Source organism: Formica exsecta, unplaced genomic scaffold (genome assembly GCF_003651465.1).
Source record: "Formica exsecta isolate Colony F162 unplaced genomic scaffold, ASM365146v1 scaffold170, whole genome shotgun sequence".
Taxonomy (NCBI): Eukaryota; Metazoa; Arthropoda; class Insecta; order Hymenoptera; family Formicidae; genus Formica; species Formica exsecta.
Genome location: NW_021849016.1, coordinates 63,230 through 85,542, shown reverse-complemented (window position 1 = coordinate 85,542; position 22,313 = coordinate 63,230). Strand labels below are relative to the sequence as shown.

The window sequence follows — 22,313 nt, the reverse complement described above, 5'->3', positions numbered from 1 at the left end:
TTCCAATAAAAATAAAAAATATATATATAGTATAGTTTTAGATTTTTAAGATTTGTTTAACACACAATATACATACATTTGTAAAACTACATAATGTATGCAGTTTTTCTCGTGAATTAAAAACCAAAAGAAGATATTTGTTAGTATTTACCTATAGAAGTATTTTTATACATGAGACAAATATCTACTGCGCTCTGAACAATAAACTATAAAGTTAAAGGTTGAAAGGGTAACATATTGTTAATGGCATATGTGTTGCGATATCTCGTATAACTATGTTATCACTTTAATTTACCTTCTACATTTTTTTCCGATATCTCAATTAGCTTTCCCGTCGAATGTTTTGCGCGCAGTAAAAATACCAGCTATATACAAGAGTGCTTTAATCATCTTTGTTTTTCTTTAAAAATAAAATCTATTACGTCTGCTTTTATGTGCGTAAAATGCTGGCACATTAAACAAAGTTAAAATTAATTATTTTTACAAAAATATATTTCGGAAAATTTCATACACTGTATAAATATTCAAATTGATCTCTCATTTTTTATGGAACAATAAAACTATTCACATATCAATTATAAATAACTAATTATGATATTGAATTAATTTGGAAGAAGGCAAATAAAATTGCAATTATTTATCCTTTGTTTTTCTAAATTTCAATTCACTTCGTCTAATCCTGTTAGTGGCATGGAACGAGAAACAAATTAATTATAATAACTTGCAATCGTACTTAATAAAGATATTTTTTATATTTAAATTTTATTTTTTAATTTTTTACTTTGATTAGATATTTTTTATGCATTGGATATTGCCTAAAGATATTAATTCGATTGCATTTAAATTTCAGCTCATCTCGCAATATCTCTGCATGCTGTGGATAAACAAGAAACCGAGCAAAGATTCCCACGGCATATCTCGCAAAATTTCCTTTGACCGCGCGATAAAAACCTCCTTCAGATAAACACAATTCGAGTCGCGTTGATCAGGTGCAGGTGCTCTCATGGAGCATAATGGCGAATAGGTGCGCCACGTTCGCACAGGTATGTTAAATTGAAATAAAGCATACGGAGAGACTGCGCTCGCGCGTAGACTCGCGACTGGCTCTCCTCGCCAATCTCTTGACCTGACATTTAATGCCATTACACAAGTCGCGACTACTCGTTACTCTTTGTCCGTGCAGTGCAGATGTTATTTACCAGGATGACGATGGTGCAAACGGAGAGAAACATACAAGGTTTGATATATATCATTATGCGAGAGGGCATGACAATGATCTCGCGCCAGCTTATTCCAACGTGAAAGGTTGCGGCTATGTAAAAGCGATATATTTAATCATATTGATTCATCGCTTCGATTAACATCGCATGCATGAGAGAGAAAAAGAGAGAAAGAGAGAGAGAGAGAGAGAGAAAATAGTAAAGAACGTTCATGCACTATACAAATAAATATATGCACATTGATGACGAATGCATTTGAAACAGATAGACTTTTGCAAGTGCATTTTCTATAAAACAGATATTTCTTATAATTCTCCATTTCAATTGATTTAAGATAAAAAGAGTAAATAAATCATTTTACGAGATTTTCATGGAAAATTTTGCATACAAATTACATATACAAGTCAAATTAAAAAGACTACAAAATTGTTTTTAATATTTACAAGGAAAAAATATTTGGAATAAATTGAACAAATTAAAAAAAAAACAAGCAAGTTATAATTATAAACTCGAGAAAAAAGCATGCATAGAAGAAGTTTCTCTATGTAGAAATATATAACATTAGGTAAATAAAGAAGCGCAGTAAATAAAGCTGCAAGTACTTATACACTGACACAGTAACAAATGCATTGTTTTTGTTATCTCTCCTACAATCGCAGCTTGTAGAACTTTTTGCACAAGGATCTTGCATTCATCTGTGTTCTCGCAGGGATAACTTAATGATACGGTACGTGATGCATTTTATCGCGAAAAGCGTGTCGCGACAAAATTACATTTAACGCTAATGTCCCGCTATAAACGATCATTCTCCGCAGCCCGTTATAAATGCAAATTTCGTTCGCCAGTACGTTACCATTTTACTACGAAAGACGTTCATTAAGCCTGTCAAATGACGCGTAACCAATGTGCCATTAAACTGAACTATTTACACGATTCTGTGTGTTTGCGCGACGATTGAAATTAGCGTGATCTTGAGATTTTCGAGCTCCATTTAAACTTTTATTTAAACTTTTATCTAAACTCATTAAACTCATTGCAATCCGCCGTTGAAATATTTCTTTTTTCCTTCCCCTGCATTATTCATGTTTGCGGATAATCATTGTCTACTGAACCGTTTGTATTAATCGATTCTGGACCAACGATTTGCCGTCTCTGTCTCTTTCCTCTTGTTCACATTAAAATTTGATCTATATTATAGATAGGCTGTTATAAAATGAAGTTGAGTCAACGTTGAATTAGTATGAACCCATCAATCTCGAATATATAACATCAGTTCAACAGGCAGAATTTGTTCCGTCGATATTTCACGACCCGTTATGTGTATCTCTCTCTCTCTCTCTCTCTCTCTCTCTCTCCGCTGTTTCGATGAAATTATTTATAAGCTCACCCGCCCACGTAAAACGTTTAATGCATTATAGATTAGCGTTTCGATCAATTTTCTGACCAATGTGTTTTACTCAAATTGTAATAATTGATATTAGATGATTGATAAGAGATATAGCACATTAAATAATGTATAAAGATCATAGTATTAAATATTAAAATATATGTTTTTGTAAAGCGCGTTAATATTGCGAGATCGAATCGATTGTCACACCGTATGTTATTCGATGAATTCTTACAATGTCTGATGACACGAACATTTTATTGACCATCATATACGGCCGGGAATATTATTGTATATGAGGCCATATAAGGCTAGATAACTGTCAATGCCAAAGAATTATTATTCGTTATATTTTCCAAGGTTTTAGCCAAACAAGAGCAACCGCAAAATTATTTATCGAAATATATACGCCTTCGATCTCTCTCTCGTATTTCCCTCGTTAATAATTCATATCGCCCTTGGTCAGCAGCCAGAAAGCACAATGTTTCTTTCAAATATTTTGCACAGTTGCACGTGACACCTACACTCTATAAAGCTATAAAATGTTTGCGCATGTGTGCTTTAAAAAAAAAAAAAAATATATATATATATAAAACGCTGAAATCGATGGAGCACGTGCCTTAAATATGGCCTCTTCCAAGAGCACTAAACTTCTCATCTAATCATTTAAAATAAACTTTACTATACAAAATGTGTATCCAAAATTTTTGAGTTTAAATAACAAGTATAATACAAAGTTTTGCAAAATTTCTCAGTTTTAAATGACGAGGATAATTATTCTCTAAATCCCAATATATTTCTATGTTTGCAAATATTATATCTTGTCGTCGTAAATGTAATAAATAAGATATATGTTATAGGAAGAGTGATTTTTATAATTAATAATTTTTATAACTAATTGATAAAAAAGATGTTATATTTAATATCATTATTAATCTCCTTGGAAGTATGAAATTTGAACCGGTTTGACGCTGTTTAAGCTTGCCCGGATTATCAGCATTATATGGGAAACAGGAACGGTCGAAGACGTAGCTGCTCTATATAACAGCGAAAGTTGCTCCAATTTGCAAGGTTTTCATTCCCGGATGTGATCAAATCGGCGCGCTGTAACCACAATGGGCTGTATTTCCATGTCTCTTACGTAACGTAAATACAACATACATACATATATGTCGTCAACGACCTCACCAACTTTGATTGGTTCGAAATTGGTTTCGAGCTCAATCAGACATACAGGGCATACTGTGTACGCCTGTATATGTACGTATCGTCGCAATAAGCATTAATTCCGATGTCCCCTCCCGCTCCCTCCCGCCCCCTCCTCGTCACCTCTTCAACGAGACAGCCTCCGCTTGCATGATTGTAAAATGAAATGACTCATTGTACCCGGCATTACAAACAATGACATCGAGAAAGCGCACGCTGAAATAACAGACGTAAAAATAATACCACTCGCGCACTAAAGGCGAATGAAAACACATAACAAATTTCTTAGCGAATGTTTTAGATAGCGATTCACATGATTGTCGGTATTCCCAACTATTACGCACACATATATATCCGATATATCATAAATTATTTTTTAAAGATAAATTTTGATAATACGCAGAAATCGGAGATGCAACGATGTCGAAAGATATAATTTAATGACGTTTTAATATCCGGCTTAAAAAAAAAACTGAATACGCTAAGAGCAACAAAGGAATATTCATAAAGCGAAGGATTCATGCATTAAATCATTGCTATCAACGATCATTATTATCTTCCATGAACGTTGTCTTCCTCACAATTTCATTTGCATAAATTGCAAACAAACTCCTACAGTCCGAAGATTATTACATTTTAGTTTCACATGACGCCAAGCCTCGACAGATTCGATTTTACAAGAGAACACGAATTAAAAATCATAACAGCGCTGGCGTGTGCTTGCGTAGAGCGTCACGCGTGACGTGGAAGTATGCGTACGCGAAGGCACGCAAGAGAAAATAATAAGCAGAGAAGATCGCGAGAAGGCGCGAAAGAGAGAAAAAGAGAAAGAGAGAGAGAGAGAGGAAGAAAGTGACAAGGAAACATCTTTAGATAAGTTTCCTTGATTTATATCAAAGATTCCTTTAGGCGAGACTTTAAAAATAGGTCAATATCGGTGATCGACAAAGTGTTTTACTTCGTAAAGCAATTAAATTAAAAATCCCAGGCATAATAAAGTGTTTTTGACACTATCGACTTTTAAAATGCAGATGAAAAATTAAAACCGAGAAAATTTCGAAAAAAATATTTAAAAATTATATGGAATTAATAATAAATATTACATATATGTTTATTATAAATAGATGAGCATTGAAAAAACGTTCATTTTAGCACATGTTTTGTTTTCCATTTTCAGTTATTACCTGCACTAAAAAAATAAAAAATAATTTTTGCAATAATAATTTATATAAAAAGTTGATCCCGATCTCTTAATGGAAAATAAAATAGCAAAGATAATGAATCGCGAGAGGAAATACTGTAAGATATTTATAAATAAATCCGTAATATGCCGGATAGCAGTTATTTTTCTAAGGAAAAGAGATCACGGCGAGCGTGTTCCGCGCCGTGAAATAAACGTCGCATGCTTGTGCTTCGTTTCTTAACAACGCAGGAGGAACAGTTTCGTGAAAGACGGCGGCGATGTACATTCCACGCATTGCACCGTACTGACGAATCATCTGCTATACGGCTATATGAGGTGTTTCGTTCTTCAATTATTGCGAGCAGCGTCGAAAACGGTACGAAACGTCACTTATAAAATACCTGTGATTATAAATGAATATGGCCGGGTTTTAATTAATTTCTGTAAAAAGGCTTAATCTATTCCTGATCTTTTTTGTAAAAAAAATATTAAAAAATCTCATGGGTAATGTAAAAACTAAAAAAGAATGATTTATTTCAAAATATCTTTGAGGATAAAATTATCTATTCTCTAATCTAATGAATATTTTAAAACTGAGATTTAATTTTAAAACTGAATTAATTGATATACAAGATTAACGAGGCTTGATAAAGTAAGCTACAAAAAGAAAACTGAAATTTTTATAATTTTAAACATTTTTTTGCGCTTCAATATACATATACAATTTTTATAGAGAATTGTTTGATATTCTTTATTATTAAATAATATTAAAATTGGAAATCAAAAAGTAGCGGATAATGAGAACCTCTAATAAATTTAACAAGGATCAATTCTATATCTATCAGGAAACTTTGGATGAGTATCGTAGCATAAAACATTCTACAATTCCAATGTTCGAGTTTCTCGACGACAGCGGTTTCGATTTTCTACGCGATGCTGAACATTTTCAATAAATTCACGTCGCGGTAATATCAACACGACGTAACATGGTCATGTATCGCTTCGCAAAAACAGCACCGTGCTCGACTTGATATAAAAATGAACAAAAAAGCAGACAGAAATTCAACTGCGTAATATCCTCTCCGAATCGACTAAAATATACGATGCCCCGACATACCAAGAGAGAGATATTTATCAACGGGAGATTAAAACGGGACATCTTTCGCGTGTGTTCGCACATACGAACGCACACGCACGCATTCGGATACCGTAAGATTTCGGTCCCTTCGGCCATTTCGACTGGAACATATCTCTCGACGTGCAAAATAATTCGATAAAAAGTAAACCGCACAAAAAAAGGTCGTCTCTCGCATTGACGCAATATGCAAATCGATTTACAATCAATCCAGCTGAGAACGTGGATTTTCCTACGCTCATTGTATATTCAAATTGTAGAAACGCAAACTATACGATCACGCGTTGATATATTATGATTGCTATATCAACAATCTTGGAATGTTGATGTTGAAATGCAGATAATTATCTTAGTTCATAATTTCTTATCATTCTTTTGAAACTGTTATATTTGAAAATGACCGTGACATTTATATAAAATCATGTTTAAAAAATAATAAACAATATTCTGAAATTGAATTTACAAACTAAAAATATATATAAGGGTAATATTTTAAATTTATCTTCTCAAATTAAAGTTCTTTATTAAAAAGCAAATTGCAACTTATTGTTAGTGTTAGTTGAAAAATAAGATATTATATCCTTATTTCTATTTAACTCATAAATATAAAATTTATTTATAAAGTAAAATAATTAAAAATGGGATTTTTTAAATATATCAAATTGCTTATAAACGGCATTCATTAACTCAGACAAAACTACCTTTTACATTAATTCAAATAAAAACAGTGTGAAAAACCGGGATTGTCTGTACACATTGTGTTAATCTGAAAATTCAGTTACAGAGATTATTTGAGAATAAAAAGAGAGAAAAGATAAAAATCTGCCGCGCCGGAAGTGCTTACGTTAGCATGCAGCATGGGTGCATTTCCTCCGTTAACGCAATTTTGCATGCTCGCGTTGCTTCGAATCTACAGTTCCATTCAAACACCGTCGTGACTCAGAATAAAAAGTCAACGTTATCTCGTGTATTATTTTTTCGTTGGCTCATTGTTATCGCGAGAACGCCGGATTGCAAGTGTCTCCTTTTGTTCGTATCGATCGGGAGCTCGTATCGTGAGTGCTATCTGGACACTTTATACGTTTAACGGTCTACGTATCTCCGCGTTGCTGCTTTAAAATGAATAATCAGCAGCAGTAACAGACGAAGCGTTTAAAAAAATAAAAAGCAAAGGAAATCTGACGGCCACGATCGTGCAATCTTCGAGCAGAAGCGCGAATCATAAATCATGACTCAAGTTTCCTCTGCAATTGCCTACGTCATTCTTGCAGGTTCGTTTGGCACACCGAATATATTTTAAGACTTTTATATTCGTACTATAATTTACGTTATGAAAATTCACTATTGGAAAAAGAACTGTCTAGGATAAAATGCCTAGGAGAAATTTGAATCAATATAAAATACAATTGTACTTTTCTATCAAATTTCATCTCTTTCATACACAATCGATTAATATTAATTAATAAAAATTGATAAGTTTTGTGTGAATATATTTTCTTATCGTAATTTATCTTGATCATACTCTTGCCACTTTTAACTCTGATTTTGATTAGATAAGTTATAAAATTTTTAAAGTATTAGACAGTCACATTATTTTTGACATTTAATAAATAAAAAAAAGATTGAAATAATTTATGTTAAGAAGAATTAAGGAGAAATTTTAGAGCAAAATGTGGTATTGAATTAATTTAAAATACAAATATGTTGTGATCTATTCTACTTTTTATATTTATATATTATAATTTTTTTTTTAAGTTAATCATATGCGCTAAATTATATCAGCACAGACACACACACACATACATCCACAGAGAACGTTTTCTAGAAACTTCCTCAAAAAATAGGCTACGAAATTTTTTCTAGGTATACTTTGCAATCTTTGTCTGGATATCAAACTCACTTGACACAGATCTCATTTCAGGGATGTAATTTCAGCAGTACTTTATTATTAAATAACGAAGTGAAATTACACTGTCAATTCCGCAGCTTTGGAATTTATTATTCGATTAGTCGTTACAAAGTTTTGATCGTTTCAAGCAACAAGAATACTCGCGGCGGAAATAATTTGCTCGCGAGAGTAAGAATTCCGAATATCTTTCTCTCTTTCTCTCAGCCAGCGTTTAGATGTTTCGTCCCGAGATAAATAAGAAGAGAACGCGGGCGCAGATGAGTCAGACGTTTCTCCATAAACTTTCTAATATCGTTTAAGACCTCGCAAAAGATCCTGCGCATCCTTTTACCTACTATTCTGAACGATTTATAGTCGACCAAATAAGCGGTTGTATTTGGCGAATCGAAAAAACGGTAAATAATCGGGGAAACGCCGCTTTACATTTTATCGATGCCCGGTAGGTTAATCGCATGTTAAACGTTTTTCCACCGGTTAATCGTTTGTGCGAAAAGCATGGGTGATGAATGAGCAGAGCGGGGAAAAGTTACAGGCATAATTGCTTGATGGGAACCATGCGGTCACGTGCGCCACTTTATTTATGAGATGCGGAAGAATGAATTCGCGCGTGTATCATTAGTATGAAATATTCGAATAATTATAGCACACAATTAAAGCTGAGAGCAAAATAATTCAACGCATTATTGTGAATAAATTATAATATGTACAGATATTATTCTATTTGACTTTAAATTCAAAATTATATATTCTCCGATATCTCTCTATATGAAATAAATGTTGCACTGTAACTTAATAAATTATATCATCTGGGTCAGCCGTTAATACGTAGATAATACGTAGACTAATAAACGATAAAATCACTACTGAACACGTTCAATTATATATTAGTATAATATTGTATTGCAAGTCTATTGAATTATACAGAATAAATAATTTATATTTAGTTTAATCAAAAATATTGAATTTAAATCGTCAGATTATTTTATGCAAATTTTGAATCAAATCAGTGCAAAATATAAGTCGAATTTATTTAATGGTTTATATATTATCGTTATAAAAATGTTATCTTCAAAATGACATTATGAAGTTTACAAGGGAAATAGTGATGTGGTATGTGACAATAAGAATTTCTTTAGCTGATTTAACTGTTATCGGATCAAGGATTATTACATAATGTAACATGCAATTCTAAGATTTCGTCGAGCTTTTAAGGATTCTTGAATGTTCGACCTTTTTTAAATAAAAAATATACTAGATTAATAAAGTAACACAAAATATTAAAATTGTAGAATAAACTTTTCACACCTAAAAACAAAATCGGCTATTATTCTGATCATTTTATGTACTACTTTCCATTATATAATATAGTATTATAATCATATTAACGGAAATTACGGAATACAAAAATTTATCGGAAATAATTAGTTAAATCTGTAAAAATTGAATTATCTCAATTCTCGTGAAAACAGTTTCTATCAATAAAACCATCTTTATTGAAACGCGCTGCGATTCCAATGGAAAATTCTTACCTGCGAAATACTGCATTAAATCTCCATTTATTTCTTCGACAAATCAAATCCCGAACTAACGAAGAAAAATCAAATTGATTTTATTTCGCACTTTCAAGAGCGAACAGTCAACAGCACTCATTAGAGTTTGTAGAATCGACGCGCACAAATTCACCATCGTAATATTTCATATATTTCAATGAGCAACATTTTGGAAGTAAATTTATTCTCGTGGCAAGAAGGAACGGAAATTAGTTGCACTCGAAAACTGTAAACTCAATTATCGCCAACAAACTCTTTTCTCTCTCTCTCTCTCTCTCTCTCTCTCTCTCTCTCTCTCTCTCTCTCTCTTTCTCTCTTTCTGGATAAATATATCGTATTGCTGTATAAATGTATCGTATTGCTGTGGATTTTTAAATTGGCCAATTAACAATGGGTATGTTACAAAAATCAATATCTTGATTGCGTATCAAATGTTGTAAAACCCATCTTGTTTTTTCGCCATTATATGTTCCACAATAATTAGTCTTTAATCTATACAAATAATGATATACATATAATTTTATAATTGTGATATCTTATGTTAATATTAAAAAAAATATACTTTTATATTCGAAGAGATATATTATAACATATAAAACAATATTATATTTGAAAATAAAAATTATAATATATCATCATACACATTAAAAACATTCATTTTGCAAAAATTTCTATCGATGAAAATCAATATCAGATTTACAATTTGCATTTAAATATCATTGTTACAATGAATGAAGTTTTCATCTACAAATTGCTAAAATTTATAGATTGGAAAAAATCGTATTATTTTTTCTTTTCTTCGATCAATCACAAAATATATAATAAATTTAAGGATATGGAATTAGAAAAATCATTAAAACATAACACATAGTTAAACTAGATTTAACACCTCTGTAATGACAACGTGTTAATATTTAATCTGATATTAATTCAAATGCATTATGCAATTTTCAGCCACCCGAGGCATTTTTTCCATCATGATATAATTATACCTGAACAATGTGATCATGAATCATGTATCAATGATCTCTGATGCAGAATACTCCCACGTTGTGATAATTCACAAATTTCGTTTTACATATATTTGTACTAATGCTCTCTCTATTAACTAACGAACAAAATTTTATCACGGCACAAAAAAAAATTTAAATGTTAACATGGACAAACAAATAAAAAAAAACTAATTGATGAAAAGTGTATTAATCGATATTAAATGTCATTTTACGCTCCAATAAGTTGCTGTCTTCCTCAGCAAATAATTGCATAAATAATAATAAACTATTTTTCCTGATATTTTTACTTAACCAATTCGCAAATATTTATTTCTTTTTGCATAAATAAGAAATTACGAATGACTTTTCTTGCATCGTAAATTACTGATGATATGGTTGCCGTTGCTAAGAGGTCAACATTTGAGAAACATTTCACATCCATGTATTTCGAGAGAATTTTCTTTTATGAATATATATACGCTGTTTAGTTTACGGTTGATCGCCTCAAGCGACTCTACGCCTTATTTTTAACCCTTTAAAGTAACGTCAACCGGCGCGTGTTCGTTCTTATATGAAAATCGAGGGCAATGAATCTGTACTTAGCCACTCGACAATCGTTTCAATTGACACGGACGAACCAGTACTCGAGTAAAAATGAAAATTACGTCGCGATAGTACACGTCAAAACTAGATCAATCAAAATTAACTATTATATAAACTATTCTGTACTCTATTATAAGCAGTCGCAATCATCTTCAAGAGAAAATGCAAAATAATCTATGTAAAATGAAGTTAAAAGAGTCAAGAAAGTCTAACTTTGGATAATGAAATGCTAATTTTAAAGATGTTCAATACAGTTAATCACAGATGTGTATTCCTTAAAAAAAAATTTTTATCGATTAAGAGTAGAGAAAAATAAATTTGGCATCTTCCTTTTTCATAATTAATAGCCTTTTTCCGTAACTTTTTTGCGTGCAGGTACGTAAAAGAAAGAAAGAGGAAAAGAGAGAGAGAGAGAGAGAGAGAGAGAGAGAGAGAGAGAGAGAATGAGAAAACGATTCGAATAACCCTTACATTTTGAAATATTCTCTATCATTGTGTTTTTAATAATGTTATATATGTATATATATACAATATACTGCAGAATTAATCAATTAAATTCAATAATATCGTAATAATACATTTTAATAAATTTCAATGATTCTATTTGATCGTTTTTTTTTGTATCTTTCTTTGTTTGCGAATAAAAAGTGTTTGCTCCAAAAAAAACGTTGATACTTTTGTGATTATTATACGTTATTATAATAGAATATTTATTATTATTATTATTGAAAATATGAAATATTACAAGTTCAAGCAACAAAAAATATATTATATTCGATCATAATAAGACTAATATTCTCTTTGCACTTTTAATTTAATTTTGCATTTAATTTAAAAGAAAAAATAAAGAAAATTAGATAAAAAAGAGATTTTTCCAAAAAGCAAAATTGATGATTATAGCTCGATAAATGATCAGTTATTATAAGATGTCAATATATGATGTATGAAAACGATTTGCACATTGTGACTGATCACGAAAATATAAACGAAATTTGCAATTCAACGCATGTGAAGGGCATGCAATCTTTATGATATCATCGTAAATCCGACATAACTAATATTTCCATAATATTTGAATAATTTCGAAAGATCTATTTTACTTACTACGAGCAGATCTGAACGTCGTTCTGTTATCGAAGACAGCAGCAACGACTCCGCATTATCGTCTTCGCGTACTTCTACTTCTATGTCCGTTTCTCTATTGCACTCCTCCACGACGAGATGTTTGAAGTTAGCGGCCGGTTAGCGGTCACTCGCGCGTTCTACAACCTTCGTCCTTTTCCCGCGCACCGGTTCTCTATTCCCTTTCTTTATCCTTCTTGCGCACGATCGCGCGATTTGCACTACACCCGCGGGGCACAACACACGGTACCCATGACGACGTTCTCTCTTAGCACTTACGATTATGCGTATAGTAATTATTAGCTCATTCGACACCACGATTTTTGAAGTGAATTTGCTTCTATTATTGATGGACCAAATGCGCGTGATATTAAAAATGGAGACAAGGAAGCACGCGTAGTTTTGCTCCGACTTGACGCCAAGTGCGCGCGAATGATGAAAACCAACCCTACTCAATGACAGTCGGCGCGCTACTGACGCTCCGCGAATGTATAGCCGTTATAGCGACGGCGCACACTTTAAGCCTCCGAGACAATCGCGCGCATGCGCTGGATACATGCGCCGCGCGCATACGCCGTCGCAGTAAAAGGCGAAAACGCGCGATCCGCGTTCCTGCGGTTTGCGAGTGGAAGATTTGGTCAGAAAATAATGTCGCTGTTTGTCGAGCCATTCATCTTTCATCAGTAAGTGATATTTACTTCGTTCATCGCGTAAGTTATGTGCGAATAAGAGAAATAATATTAAGATAAACCCGCGGAGATTGTGAATGATACACGATCGAAAATGTCTGATAAAATGTGACATTTAAGACGTATGTTAGTCTTCGAGATACGTCTTCTTATTTATATGGCTGACAACACATGTGAGAATAATGAAACAACAGAATGATTAAAGTCCACATAAAAAAGTAACATATATATATTTAAATTTCTTCAATTTTTATATGTGTATATACATATACATATAAGTAATATATTTTATAAAGTTCTTAAATAGACGCAACTTTTTGTTTGAAAACTTTAGATTTAGCGCTTACAAAACTTTTGTATTTCAAATATCCAATTGATTTTTGCAATAACTTTAAAGAGAATTACAATTTTCATCATAACTAATAAAACTCGGAACATAATATCTATACTACTTGCTAGATCGATTTGGAAAGAAGATATTATTGGCTGTTATCGGCTGCTCGGATTACGTATTCGCGCATACAAATTTATGCCGTGAATGGAATTCTAGTAGTAAAAGGCGGAAATTCAAGGCGAGATTATAATGTCATGAATACAGCGCACAACGCAATATCTATTGTTCTTCAGATTTTCCTGAATAACTGCCTTTGAATGTGCCAATGCTATAGATTACGTTTAAGCACAGAGAAAAAAAGAGAGAAAGAGAAATAATCGAGAAAGATATTCATATATCGTTAGAGACTCGAAATAGTTTATTAAAATTTAATACAGTAAATTTTTATTATTATTAAAATGTGTGTTTGATTAGTGATCCATATTTAAATAACATAAATTGACTAAGGGAAAAAAACAAGGAAACAAATTATTTTTATAGCACAAATGTATATGTCGAGAACAGTAATATAGTACGTGGTATTTATGTTATTTTTGAATTAAAATACTGTCAGAATATGATCGATGCGCTATGCACATATATGTTTTATAATTTGCACACATTTTTTCTTGAATTACTCGAAAAGACAAATTGATAAAAGACAGAATCGTTATTTATCATCTTTGAATAAAATTTTGACGTTTGTTGAAAAGACATGGTGAAACTTAGTCTCATATATTACAAAGTATTTTTCCGCAGGCACAGATGGTAATTATTCGCGGTAATTATACACACATATACATATGTATGTGGATATACCGGGAAAAAATACAAAAGTTATCAGTGTGATGTATATTGTTATGCTTTTCGTTACGTGCTTTGCCTTTGAAAATTGTACGTACGGCACCGGAAACCAAGTAAGCATAGTAACACTAGTAATCGTTCTTATTGCTGTTTTTGAGTTAGATAATTGCTGGACAAAAGTCACTACTCAATTGTTATATTAGTTTTGATTGTTGAATTACTTTAATAAAGAATAATTTTTATAATAGAATATGTGTGTATCTCACATTAAACGTGAATAAATTTTAAAACCTTCTTGATCAAATTCCTGATAATATATAATAGTAAAATGCGTAAATAATATTTTAAAAACTTAACAAATGTATTATATAAAACTCGACCAATAATGTAATTTAAAGACTTATTATATTAAATGTCGAGCAATTATCTAAAAACAAAAACTTATAAATTCAAAAGAGTCAAAAAGAAATTTTCTGAATTTTTGTTCAACCTATGCTTTCAATTTTTTACGAAATTCTGTACAAATTCCGTCAACTGCGTTTTACGCGAAGGCGATATGCAAGACCATTGTGATTTTTATTTTTTGCGTAAATCACTTTGCTTTGACGTCCACATGACGGCACAGGAGAATGCACTTTTTTTCGCGCGTCTGTTACGTACATATGGCTTTATCGCACGTGCGCGCGATAAAATGCAAAAATTCGCTGTGCATTCATTGCAGCGCATGACTTCCTGGTTATGAGTTATACCCGAAAATCATATTCCCTTGCTTACGATAGTCCCCTGACGGATGCTCATTTATTTAGAACTTTATTTAAAACTTTTTTATTATCTCGCGCCAATGCTAGTAGTTCGCCCCATTATTGTTATTATACATATATGTCGAGAAACTTTCCACATGGCTATATAACTAAATATACAATTGAGAAGCGTAGCGCGGACGTGGCGAAAAAATTTACGAGCGACCTTAATTCTCTAGATATGATCACGTTTACACCATTAAAACTTTCCTCTTAAGGTTATTGTACAGCAACAAAAAGTTTAATGGCTCTCTTCTGCGCGTGAATTGATTAGTTTTATGGAGAAAATTCTCGCTATATTTATTATGCAACATGTTTCAAAAATTAAATCAAATATTTTGATATAACGAATGTTATATGAGCCACTTAAAATTGCTAACTTTCTATGAATAAAACTGGCGACTATAACGCAATCGATTTCTCACAATCAATTTCTATGTCAGTGAGCATGAAAAATGTAACTCGACCGATTACAATCTCAATGTGCGCGTGTCACATTTTTATATGGTTTATAAGATTGCTACAAGCTATAATCATGATTGTTGCAAGATGATGATAAAAATAAGAGTTTCGCAGTATTATCTTTTTTAACAGATCCGAAAAAACAAGCCGTTGCTCAAAGTTGTATTTGCCAGTTTATATGTTAAAAGAACAAAAACATTTAAGCATGACGGCTAATAGAAGAATAATTCCTTCACTTAATGATCCACGGATATGCGCGGTTTGAGTCCTTGCACGCATAATTCGATCAATAGATCATGTTAAGTGAATCGTGAAGCGAGTTGTTTGATGAACATGCTTGACGAGCATCGACGAGCGAATTGTCAGTTCATTACGCAATCTCGTTACTTGATTTATGTAGATAAAATCGATAACTCATATGAGTCATGCTTACACTCCGCAGGTGTACATTTAAGAGATTCCACAAATCAATCACAAGAAGAAAAAAATGACATATGTCTATTCATATTGCGTAATATAAAATTATCTTCCGCGTGCCAATTTTTTTTAAATTTTTTAAATATTAATTTACATTATTCAAATCAACTTAAATTACTGTCTTAAATATGTATTAGTAATTCTGGACGCTGCTTTATAATAGACATATCTGTTTTTATAGATCAACCTTGTATACTACAATTCCGTTGTTGCGCATCGAACCGGTGAGTATTAATAAATTATTTTTTATTTTAATCTTGCGATTAATATGATATAATGGGCTTGCAAAAATTATGTCAGAAATATACATAGAAGATGTATATAAAAAAGAGAAGAAAGAAAGCTTTCAGTAGTAAAAATTTGCACATACAAAAATTCTCTGATGGTTGTTTTTATATCTTGCATTAAAAAAAGGCAAATACTACGGTTTTTAAGATTTCCATATGGAAAAAATAATTTGCTGAAAACTCTAAAAGCTTTCATTTAATTTGAAATATTCGCGCACATTTAAAAGTCTGAAAAATTCATGACCAATCCCTTTACCTTTCACGCAAAAAAAATTTGTTAAAAAATTTTATTTTGCATTTATATCACAAAGGATGAGAATTAAATTAATTAAATAACTGTTATATTTGATTATCATTTTCTAATCACTAGAGAATATATTAAAAAATGCAATAATAATTTTCATATTTGACACAAGACATTGATTTTTCGTAGAAATTTTAGTATCTTGTTGTTTCTTGGTGTTTTGTTGTTTATTTACCTTGAGTTTTTTTATCGTAATCTATATATGTTTAACATGCATGTATGGCGACTTCTACAGGTCCTCGCTTTTTAATTATTAGCGGATTTAAAATTTTCGTCTCGAGCTTCAATAAGGTATGAAACTTGTAAATCCAATTTCCCGGATTACAACTCGAGTTAGGAATTTCCGTTGTTGGAAAGCTGGATTGGTCGAGTTTGATTTAACTCTAGCAAAGCGTATTTCAGACAAAATGTATTTTGTTCTATTCTCGAGGGATCTTTAAAGTTAATATCAGGATATCGCGTGCACGCTAGGGCCACAGGTGGTGCATCGATGCAGGTTAAACGGTGCGGAATAATTAACTACCTTTACTAGACTTTACAATTCAATTAATTGATTATCATTCGCGCATCAAGACGCACATAACTAAATGTATCAATAAAAAGCAAAAGATTACGGACAAAGAATTTGTTATATATAAATCCAATAGATTTATACTAATTTGAACGAGACATGAAATATATAATTATTTATTAATTATTGCATTTTCACTTTGGTTGCATTTTTTAAATTAATATTAATAAACGTGTTGGAAACATACATTAATTATATAAGTGATGCATGCCGATCGATATTATAAATAAAGTAGATCACACGCCCCTCGTTGAATTATCGGTGACACCGACCGATGAAACTTTCCTCGATATGTCGCAGCTTAACGTATTCGTGTTTGATGTCACATCGGCATACATACAAAATAGTAATTTTGCAATAGTAATTCATGCGTGCATTCTATAACCGGAAGAGGAACAAATAAATATTAAATTAAACATATTTTTAAAATAGCATGTATACAATATAAATAAGTTTTACAAAGTATGATATGTTTACAATACAGAAAATTATTAGCTATGTTTTTTTATTAAAATTGAAATACTACTCACTCAATTTTATACTAGAAAGTAAGCGAAAGTTGTATCAAAACAGGACTTGCTCTAAATCAAAAGTGTTACAACTTTTATGTTAATCGAATGCATTTATTTGTATTTATCATGCATGCAATTATGTATTTAAAAATATATCGTTCGCATGCATCACATTCTCTGCTCACAAAAATCACGTCCTATTTAATCGCTGGCGACGAACGAGACCAAGGTTTTTCAACAAATCGCAAGGCTTTGCCGGTTCTGACATTAAAGAGACGGAGGTTAATATGAGAGGATTTCCTTGACATACGAGTAAGTCATCAGTACTGACCGCTATTGTTCAAAATCCTTGTGCTAATTCTACAATTATCTTAATGTATTAATTGTTTTAAATGAGATGACTGAAATTGAGCTAAAATAAACTATAACTTTGATTTAAAACATTATTTCTGCTCTGCATAGTATAATGAAAATTTGATTAGTATAAACTTTTGATCTGATTAAAGAATAATTAATTAAATATAAATTCATTTTTTTCTTTCTCTCTCTTTTTCTTCTTATAAATTTAATTTTCATGAGAAATTAATATTTTACAATATATCTTTATTATCACAATTTATTTTGCATCATTATTGTTATCTTACAAAAGTACAGGTTTATTTTAATATTTTAAATATATAATTTTAAATTTTGCATAAGATTTGAATTTTCTAAATTATTTTTTAATCCGAATGGTTTTATTATTTCGAAAATTCCTTATTAGAAATACACTTACAAATAGAAATACACTTCCTACATTCAAGTACATTTTACAAAGACGTGCATCGCGCTTTTATTTTCCCGTTTTGACGCTAAATAGCGTTCAAGATCGAATCAAAGCCACTAATTTTGCGACGAAGGAGCAACTGGCACGAATCAAGTTGCAATATAGGGTTACGGAATTACATGGCAAGGTTATCGCCCGGTTCGTCCTTAATAAGGTTAATAGAGGACGCCGAGGCGGCTGAGCATTTTCCTTGACACGGACGGTTCGTGTCTTAATCGAGTTACAGTTTTTAACGACAGCGCGAAAATCTACTTACTTTTCCGGAGCTTCGGATACTTTGATAGAAAAAAAAAAAACATAAAATGTTATATACCTGTCTTTTAAGTGCATTTCGACGGCACGGCGATTGTTACTTGTAGTTACTTCAAGAATTCACTCAGCTAAATTAAGAACAGGTAAAGCAGATCTTTTGTATTTAAAGAATATATATATGATATACAAATTTTTATCGATTATGTAACGTTTTAAAATATTCTTAAAGCGATTTCGACTACTTTTATTTTTGGCAGATATTAAAAAAAAATATATAAGACGCAAGAATAATAAAAGAAATTAATTTTGCATACATATGTCTGAAAAAATATATTTATAAAGTAGATATCTGAACATTTGATTGTGTTTCTGGAATGCAACAGAGAGAAAGAGAGAGAGAGAGAGAAAGAAAGAACATACACATAAGAATTATTATAAAAGTATGTTAGATATTATATTATTATTAATGCACGCTCACTCGAAGAAAAAGGTAAATATTAAAATATTCATTGCCACACAGTTGGATTTACGTCATTTATCGCATGATTTCAACTGTTGTTAATATCTGCTGTCCGATAAACGACATGACATGGACATGGACTGTGTAGAGAAATTCGATACTTCCAGTCCAGACACACATGATGTTTATTTTCACTAAACTTGTAATTTATCCCGGGGGCGTATCGTCCTCCTGAAATGTCAAGCATACCCGTCATACAGCTCAAAAATACGCCGGCTAACATGCACGTCACGAATGTCATTCAGATTGTGGTGAATTGACAACGTTGTTATCAAATAGATATAAATAAATTAGTTACGCGGAAAAATGTGAAAAAATTGATACGCTGAAATCAATAAATAATTTAATTATTAGGCAAAAAGTATTTGGCAATAATTAAATCCCTTCTAAAAACGAATTAGATATATAAAACGATTTAATAATACCATAAAACAGCAGAATGATTTTAGAATACTCGCCAACAGAGAGATAGCACAATAATGTCGAATTATAAAACTCGCGAATAATAGAAAAAACGTGTTTCTATTTTCTCTTTTTACAAACGCATGAGCAATTTTCGTCAATATGTACCATTGTACGAATGTACAATCGGTAACCAAATGTGCATGCACTCGGAATGAAATACAAACAAATACTCGCAGTGCGTAAACTTGTTACAGAGATTTTTTCGAATTTTTCGAAAGCGCGATCTTTTTTTACACAACCAAATATTTGTCGATTGCGACACGAACGCTGATGCATTTCTTCTAATCAATCTTGGGAAGAGACGCTTAATTTTGATTGCGCATGAATATGAGATACGGCATTCTAATTTCGTAATTAATTATTTTCCTCTATTACTTTTACTTTATATGATTGTCAACATATAAATTAAATGTTAGTGAAATATGAGCAATCATATTCTTAGTTCTTAGTTTAGTTCAGAGTTTGTTGAGTGCAACAACATTATAATTATAATTAATAGTTAGTAACTAATTTTTCTTTTAATTATGTTGCCATTCTTATTATAGTATAATATAATATTCATTATTTTATTCCATAATAAAATTTTATTCCTCTATAGAATATGGGAAACGATTTTTTAAGTCTGGAAAAATATCGGAGAACGAATGCGGACAAGGGAAAGTGAAATGCATTGTAGTGCGGGATGGTGATTCATGCGCGATTTCCGCACTGACGACTTTAGAGACTAGAAGAATTGCGCCATTTAACCGTTCAAAAGCAAGCGGAACAAAATATCAAAAAAGCGCATAAGAGTTCAGAATGTACAATCGCTAACCAAATGTGCATGCACTCGGAATGAATTACAAACAAATACTCGCAGTGCGTAAACTTGTTACAGAGATTTTTTCGAATTTTTCGAAAGCGCGATCTTTTTTTACACAACCAAATATTTGTCGATTGCGACACGAACGCTGATGCATTTCTTCTAATCAATCTTGGGAAGAGACGCTTAATTTTGATTGCGCATGAATATGAGATACGGCATTCTAATTTCGTAATTAATTATTTTCCTCTATTACTTTTACTTTATATGATTGTCAACATATAAATTAAATGTTAGTGAAATATGAGCAATCATATTCTTAGTTCTTAGTTTAGTTCAGAGTTTGTTGAGTGCAACAACATTATAATTATAATTAATAGTTAGTAACTAATTTTTCTTTTAATTATGTTGCCATTCTTATTATAGTATAATATAATATTCATTATTTTATTCCATAATAAAATTTTATTCCTCTATAGAATATGGGAAACGATTTTTTAAGTCTGGAAAAATATCGGAGAACGAATGCGGACAAGGGAAAGTGAAATGCATTGTAGTGCGGGATGGTGATTCATGCGCGATTTCCGCACTGACGACTTTAGAGACTAGAAGAATTGCGCCATTTAACCGTTCAAAAGCAAGCGGAACAAAATATCAAAAAAGCGCATAAGAGTTCAGCGCAAATATAGAACAACTAATTTTCCGTTTTATTCCTTTCATTACAAAATTTTAATTGAATTTAAATTTATTAATATTATTTTTAGTATCACGTAAATAAAAAGAAAGTTTAATAAATTATTTCTCAAATTATGTAAAACTGTTAACAGAAAATATTAATTAAAATTCCAAAAAATAAAACACGTCAATTAATTATTATGAACGGCCGGCTTTTAATTAATTACGGTTGGCTCCGAAATTGTAAAGTTAAATTGATAGAACCTTTAAAGAGAATATCGTTGTGATGTTTAGTAATATATGTCAAATTTTGTTTTTTAAACTGTCGTAATATCTGACATCAAAGCGGCAAGTAAAATGCTTAAAACATTGAACAGTCTACTATAGTTTCCTCGGCGGAAATCGATTGAGGTTGTTCACCTTTCCTACTTATACTAGCATGCACGTATCTAGTGTTCGTTGGAAATATACCCGACTAAATATTTTATTCTTACATCGACATTGTCAACCATACAAATGTGTCATGCGGATCGATCGACACTAGACACATGTGCAAAATTTGTTTGTTGAGAGAGAAATAATATATCAAATTAAAATAATTTATATTTTAAATGTATAGTTTAAATATAATAATTTAGATTTAAAAATATAAAACATTTTGTTAAAAAGTAAATAACATTATACAAATTAATATGTTCATATTTCGATATTTTGTTTCGTAAAATCTAAAATCACTGTTATTTAATTTCGTACATTTTTTATTTGCCTTCTGCTGCATACTGGCTAATATGTTAGCAAGTTGGAGAATTAAAATACAAATTAGATTAAATTTTAATTATGCTGCATTCAATCTCAAAAATATATAATTATAATATATATTACAGAGAAAAATATATATATGCTACAGAGAAAAAGAGGTTACTCTCTTTTATAATGAATTAAAGCGTATTAATACTTCATGTGATGTTTAGAAAATTATTATTTATATTACTCTTGGAAATGATTATACTTGTGTAGAAAGGTTTTAATAAATTAATCATAATTATATTAATTGACATGTAATTAAATATCTTTTTCAAAAATATTGCGTAAATACCTTAAAGTTACTTAATATAAGAATTAGATTTTTATAACAAATTAAAAAATTTTATAGTAAATTTAATTTATTTTAATTCATAAAACATAAT

The 22,313-nt window shown here is 31.2% G+C and overlaps 2 protein-coding genes across 2 annotated transcripts in view; one reads left to right on the top strand and one right to left on the bottom strand.

The window, feature by feature from the left end:
- LOC115233312 overlaps window positions 1-12,798 on the bottom strand; it is a 72,493-nt gene extending 59,695 nt beyond the window's left edge. The window contains exon 1 of the mRNA XM_029803647.1: window positions 12,290-12,798. The gene's annotated coding sequence lies outside the window, so the exon portion shown is untranslated. The remainder of the gene's footprint in view (window positions 1-12,289) is intronic.
- A 3,319-nt stretch (window positions 12,799-16,117) lies between these two features.
- LOC115233314 (cyclin-dependent kinase 4-like) overlaps window positions 16,118-22,313 on the top strand; it is a 57,508-nt gene continuing 51,312 nt past the window's right edge. Inside the window, exon 1 of the mRNA XM_029803652.1 lies at window positions 16,118-16,136. The gene's annotated coding sequence lies outside the window, so the exon portion shown is untranslated. The remainder of the gene's footprint in view (window positions 16,137-22,313) is intronic.